This window comes from Lithobates pipiens, unplaced genomic scaffold (assembly GCF_037356315.1).
Source record: "Lithobates pipiens isolate NorthernLeopardFrog02 unplaced genomic scaffold, aLitPip1_a1.2 Scaffold_30, whole genome shotgun sequence".
In the NCBI taxonomy this organism is placed as follows: domain Eukaryota; kingdom Metazoa; phylum Chordata; class Amphibia; order Anura; family Ranidae; genus Lithobates; species Lithobates pipiens.
The window spans coordinates 54,282,492-54,289,790 of NW_027507791.1; the positions used below are offsets into that span (position 1 = coordinate 54,282,492).

The 7,299-nt window shown below is 46.1% G+C and overlaps 1 protein-coding gene across 1 annotated transcript in view; it reads left to right on the top strand.

The window, feature by feature from the left end:
* The window catches only part of CTXND2 (cortexin domain containing 2), a 41,622-nt gene that overhangs the window by 25,162 nt on the left and 9,161 nt on the right, over window positions 1-7,299 (top strand). The gene's annotated exons all lie outside the window — the stretch shown is intronic.

The window sequence follows — 7,299 nt, forward strand, 5'->3', positions numbered from 1 at the left end:
GATCACTTCCGAAGTTGTATTCTGTCATATGAGAACTTTCATAAATTAGGTAACCTATTGGCTTTTCGATATGATAAACAAGGGAAGAGGTACCTCTGAGTGTAGGATTAAAAGCATTTTATTAAAAACATCCAGTTGGCAACTCACATGTATGTGAAGAAAAACAGACACATCTGTATACGGAGGATCCTGAGGGATGACTTCAGTGGGGAGTCAAGTTCCTCCCCTAATATCTCCGCAAAGCACTGAGATCCCCGCTGGTCACCGCTATGATCGAAAACAGGCGTACGGTGGAGAAACCCAGTGGGAGGCTTGGTGCGCGGGTGGCTGGGCGGCGTGGAGGGATGACGTCACCGGTGGCGTCACCAGTGCTTTGCGGTGATAGGAGCTTGACTCCCCACCAGGGGTGGACTGCAACTCATGGGGCCCCCAGGCAATAGGAGATTATGGGGCCCCCAGGCAATAGATTATGCGGCCACACAGTATACACACACACACATAAGGTATACACACACAGACACACAAAATACACACACAGTATACACACACAGAATACACATAGACACACTGAAAAAGTACTGGAGAGGCGGGGCAACTATAATTTGGGGATTTTTAAAAAAACACAGATTTTTAAATACTGTCCCTGGTTTTATTGAGGCTGGCAACCCTGATGGGGCCCCTTAGTGGCATGGGGGCCTCAGGCAGTGCCCGAGTGCCCGAATGGTCAGTCCACCCCTGCTCCCCACAGATGTCATTCCTCGGGATCCTCCATTTACATCTGTTTTTCTTCACATACATGTGAGTTGCCAACTGGATGTTTTTAATAAATTGCTTTTAATCCTACACTCAGAGGCACCTCTTCCCTTGTTTATCTTTCAGCCTTGCTGGAATATGTTTTTTATTCCTACGTGGTGGCTGCCCTTAATGCGTGGACTCTTTTTTTTTATCATATCTTGTCTCATGGACTTCCTATGGACTTTTCATTTACATGTTGGGTTGCAGTAGAACTCTAATGCTGCATACAAATGGTCGGATTTTCCGATGGGGAATGTTGGATGTGAGCTTGTTGGCTGAAAGTCCGACTGTGTGTATGCTCCATCGAACATTTGTTGTCGGACTTTTCTGCCAACAAATGTTGGCTAGCAGGTTCTCAAATTTTTCGCCAACAACACTTTGTTGTCAGAAAGTCCGATCGCGTGTACACAAGTCCGTCGCAGCAAAAGTTCAAGCATGCTCAGAATCAAGTACGAGCCGGAAGCGCTCAGTCTTGTAAAACTAGCGTTCGTAATGGAAATATCACATGACTGTTGAACTTCCTTTTTATCGGCTCGTCGTACGTCTTGTACGTCACCGCGTTCCCACGTTCGTAATTGTTGGTCAACATTTGTGTGACCGTGTGCATGCAAGACAAGTTGGAGCCAACAACCTTCGAACAAAAATCCACGGTTTTGATGTTGGAAATTCCGATCGTGTGTACGGGGCATAAGTGTTTTGTGCCTTTTACTTGTCTTTGGCTTTTGATATAAGACCAGCATGCAAAAAAACAAAAAAAAAACAACGAACAATCATTTGTCCAATACAGTGGAACCTCGGATTGTGAGTAACGCAGTTTACAAGCATTTCACAATACAACCCATTTAAAAAAAAATCCTGTCTCACAAGATGAGCAGGATTTGTGCCGCTGGGATGTGCAGTACCGCATTTGGCCAGAGGTGTGGGGGCACCAATGACGCTCGGAAACACTCGTAGACACTCGGATACCGAGTGTCTCTGAGTGTCTGAGTGGTCCCCAAGCGTCTGAGTGTTTCTGATCGTCTCTGCGTGGTCTCCGAGTATCTCAGAGTGTTTCCGAGTGGTCTCCAAACATCTCTGAGTGTCTCCAGCACCCCCTGCACCTCTGGCCACATGCAGTACTGCATAGACCAGCAGTGGCTGGGTAACGGATTATCTGAGTTTCCATTGATTTTTATGGGGAAACTTGCTTTGATATACGAGTGCTTTGGATTATAAGCATGCTTCTGGAACAAATTATGCTCGTAATCCAAGGTATTACTGTATTCTTAACGTGTGTACTAGGCAATACTTCTACTTGCAAGTTATAGCAGTTGTGCAATGCATCTAAAAATGAATTTGAACTCCAATATGACTGTGCTGCCTGTTCAGCTACACCCTTCCCTTCCTCGGCACTACAGGTCTGTATAATGAGGGGTACGGCTGTTACTCAGTTATGTCAGCATAGAGCACCAAAGTGAGAGGGTGGGAAAAGGATTTTGTAAGGCATTTCTAAGCAAAAATCTATTTAAAAGCATAGCAAATTTCTGTACAGACAATATAACATCAGCACTGCTCTTTGCATCAATACACTGTTAGTATAGGGTGCGATGGTGATCCTCTGAACTTGTGAGAAGAAGGGGAGGGCTCCCAAATGTAGACACAGGGGGGTTTTTATATTAACACTCACCATGATTCACCATCACAGTAATTACAAGGCACAGAGCCATTCTGAGTGGCTCTGTGCAAATAGACTGTTCACTTTGCAAGGCAATTATCCCCAGAGTTTAATGAATGAGGTGAAGCTCTGCTGACTTCCATCATTTAGGGCTGGTTCACACCTATGCATTTTATAGTGCGTTTTCAGTTTTGCAGAAACATACAGTCCCTTTTAACATGGTTTCCTATGGATGTAGTTCACATCTATGCATTTTATGGAAAAGGCCAGGGACTTTTTTTGGTTCAATAGACTTCAACGGATAAAAAGTATGTATTGAAAAACGCTAAATGGACCTGCAATATGCAAACCGCAACCTGCGTGGGCGTGAATCAGGCCTTAATCATGTACAAGCAAAAATGCATTTTTTTGTTTTTCTTGCATGTGATTGAGTATACTTTGTAAAGTGAAACTTCACCACATTCACCAAGCTCTAGGGATCAGCTTGGACCAATGTAACTACTGTATGTACAGTATATACCAGGGATATGCAAAACTACAAGTCCCATCATGCCTCTGCCTCTGGGTGTAATGCTTGCGGCTGTCAGGGTCTTGCCATGCCTCATGGGACTTGTAGTTCTGCAACAGCTGGAGGTCCGCTAATTGCATATCCCTGGTATATACCATACCGTATATAACATACATGACCAAAGCTCCTACAAGATGGAAATCACTGAAGTAGACACCACTACTCCAGTGATCTCCACTAGCTTCCGAGTCCTGCACCGAGCAGCTGCTCTGCTACATTCTGAACACAGGAGGTTGGTGGCTCGGCTTTGCATTCTCTTAATGAAAGTAAAGTGTTCTCTGATTCAACGAAGTAGAGAGGTGGGGTGGTGGCATTACGCTTTCCACCTCACTCAAAGTATTATCTGAATTGCACCCATGTCAAGTGGCAGACCGCTTTTGTTCACAATGCAGCAGGACAAATGCTTGGTGTGGGATATGGAAGCAAGCAGAGATCACTAGTGTCTATTTCACCTTCCAGGAGCATCAGTCAGGTATGGCATAGACATAGTAACAGTAGTCCAAGCTGGTCCAATATAATTATATATAAAATATCCATACCTGTTGTTCATCTTTAACCGCCTCATGCCCGCTGGCCAAATTACGGCCAGGCAGCGCAGCTCTCGTTCTGGGTGGGCGTCATGACATCCTCCCAGAAAGACCACCCCTGGGGGTGCGCATCGTGGTAATCAGTGGTGCGGTGTGTCAGTCAGACACACCGCTACACCGATCTTGGTAAAGAGCCTCTGATGGAGGCTCTTTACCACATGATCAGCTGTGCCCAATCACATCTGATCACAATGTAAATTGGAAGAGCCAGAGCCGTTGATCGGCTTTTCCTCACTCGCGTCTTTACGCAAGTAAAGGAGAGCCGATCGGCTGCTCTCCTGACGGGGGGGGGGGGTCTGTTCTGATGATTGTTTATCAGCACAGCCCCCCCCCCCTCGGATGCCCACCCAGGATCATCAGGATTCTGCCAGGACCACCAGGGATTTACACCACCCTGAACCACCAGGGAAATGCCAATCAGTGCCCAGGCAGCTGCCTATCAGTGCACATCCCAAATGCCTACCAGTGCCCAGCAGTGCTACCTATTAGTGCCCAGCAGTGCTGCCTATCAGCGCCCAGCAGTACCACCTATCAGTGCCACCCATAAGTGCCCATCAGTGCAGCCCTTCAGTGCTGCCTATCAATGCGCATCAGTGCTGCATATCAGTGCCGCCTATCAGTGCCTATCGTCAGTGCCCATCAGTGCCACCTCATTGGTGCCGCCTTATCAGTGCCAGAGAAAACGTACTTATTTACAAAATTTTAAAAAAGAAACAAAAATAAAAACTTTTTTTTGCAACATTTTAGGTCTTTTTTTTATTTGTTTAGCAAAATTAAAAAAACGCAGAGGTAATCAAATACCACCAAAGGAAAGCTCTATTTGTGGGAACAAAATGATATCAGTGCCCAGCAGTGCCGCCTATCAGTGCCACTCATAAGTACCCATCAGTGCAGCCTTTCATTGCCTATCAGTGCCGCTTATCAATGTCCATCAGTGCTGCATATCAATGCTGCCTACCAGTGCCCAGCAGTGCCGCCTATCAGTGCATATCGTCAATGCCTGTCAGTGCCACCTTATCAGTGTCCATCGGTGCCACCTTATCAGTTTCCGTCAGTGCTGCCTTATCAGTGCAGTCAGTGCCAGAGAAAATGTACTTATTTACAAAATTTTAAGAAAGAAAAACATTTTATTTATTTATTTATGACCGCGCAATTGTCATTTAAACAGCGACAGCGCTGAAAGCTGAAAATTGGCTTGGGCAGGAAGGGGATGGAAGTGCCAGGTATTGAGGTGGTTAAAGAACAGTAGCAGCTGAAAACTGTACTTGTTGAGTTAGACAATCATTTTTTGCTTATTTTTAACTCCTTCCGTATAACTTTGATGGGGCAGGGCTGCATCCTTTTCCTATATAATTTGTGTTGAAAGGTGTCCCTCTTTGTCATCTCAGATATTTAGGAGGTATGAGCTTGAGCCCCGATGGGACCATGCTGAGAATACATCTAAACAATGACAGACGGACAGAGGTCAACGCCGCATTACTAAAATGCCTCTACGTACAATGACTGTCTAGCTAATGAAAGTGAAGTTTACACATAGCCTGGACCTCAGCAATGCACCATGGCAGGATATCAATCAAATGTATGGCCACTGTTTACAAGCCAAATATTGTCCCATCCAGAATAGATCCAGGCAATCATCCATTTGAGGGACAGTCAGTCATCGTAGGACAGCTGTTGGTCAGGAGGATTTTCAGAACTGAAGACCTTTTTTTTAGCTTTGCATGTCATTCTAAATAAATGCTTCATCTGGGGGTTTAAACAAGTGTTCTTTGTAGTATATTCCAATGAATTCAAATAAAACATCCCATACTGTGTTACATTTGTATTTATATGATGTAATTGCTGCTCCTTTTTGCAGTCTAGTTCATGTACCATGGCATCCCAATCCCCATTCCTCACCAAACAGATGATGAGCTCTTTGGTTAAAATAACCCAAATCAGTGTATATTATTTAGTCTGTAGAAACGTTATAGAGTCCACAGACTATGGCATATGTCCAAAAATTGATCAGTTCTAATGTACTGGCGGCCTCTTATTTCTTGAGGCCCAAAAATTTCAGGACAGTACAAATATCCCCCAAATGATCCCTTTGTAGATAGTCCACTGTAATTAGTAAGAGGCATTTACGAGTTTTAGGGGTCTATTTAAAAAATAAAAATGGTTGCATGAATGTCAGAAGCTGAATGAATATTCATGGTATGTTTTCTAATAGAAGAATTCTTGTCATCAGCTACATCTAGTACCTCTTTATTATGAGAGGGCATAGGGCATCCAATGCATTTGATGAAGGAGAGTTGGTTGTATGGCCCCTAAAATGCCTTGGCTGTCCTTTGCCCTCTCATAATAAAGAGGTACTAGATGAAGCTCATGACAAGATTCTTCTATTAGAAAACATACCATGAATATTCATTCAGCTTCTGACTTTCATGCAACCAATGTTTTAAAAAATAGATCCCTTGCTGTAACCAGCTGAACAATAAAGACTTTGGACTCCTAAGGATTTTTCATTTGACACTCATTCTTTGCTTCTCTTATCAACCCAAACCTGTTACTGAAAGGAAGGACACAAGGATCATGTAACAACATTCTCCTAAAGACAGGGGCGTAACTATAGGGGGTGCAGCAGTCGCGACCGCAACTGGGCCCTGTGATGCAGGGGGTCCGTGCAGCCCCCTCTACATATGGGGGCAGCAGCATAGGCAGCTAGGGGTACCAGCGCACCATGCACACAGGTGGCTGGAGGTGGAGGGTGACTAGCAGAGCTCCATGCTCGACTATTGCACTGGCTGCTCTTTAGTTGTGCATTCCCCGCATGACCTGTGTCCTCGGCCGGCTCCTCGGAGTACCCCTCTCCTGCTCCATGCATTGCCGCTCAGTCCGATGTCTGTTCTCCCCAGCCAGAGTCCCGCCCCCCGAGTCCGGCCAACACTGCACTGCATACTTCTCCCGGGTAAACAAACTTTAAACAAACAGATGCAGTGCAGCACTATGAGAGCCCCCCCGGAGGACACTGCAGGCTTGTCTGCCAGCCCCCCTCCTCCCCCGTCCTACACAGATGATGAAAGGTCTTTCTGGGAAATATGCCGATCGCCCGTCCAGCACACTGGATGGAGCCCAGGCCAACATGGATGAGTGCGCGGCCTACAGCTTGGTCATGGTGAGTGAGAGGACCCCATCCCCCACACACTATTACATACCCCCTCCATCTCCCCCTGGGGACAGGGACCCCTTCTCACGTGGGGACAGGAACCCCGACCTCCCGAGGACAGGGACCCCTTCTCACCTGGGGGGAAGTACCTTCATCTGCCCTGGAGAAAAGGACCTCATCTCTTCTGGGGACGGGGACCCCATCCTGCATAGGGACAGTCCCCCAATGGGGCACCTAAAAATGTAAAAAAATAAATAAAATAAAAACTACTGATACCAGTGGTGGAACTACAGGGCTCACAAAGGTCATACCTGTGACCACACCCTGGAGTTCCACCGCCGGACTCGGAGGGAAGGGCCCTGGCTGGGGTTTAGGGGGGCCCTTCATGGTTTCTTGCATCGGGGCCCTGAAGGTTCTAGTTACGCCACTGCCTAAAGCTGTAACGGTGCAGCCAAGGCATTATATGCACCCGCTGGAAGGCCATTTGTAAAATTGCTCTATATGTTTGTATTTTCTTTGCAATATCATGACCTTCTGTTTCTTTTAG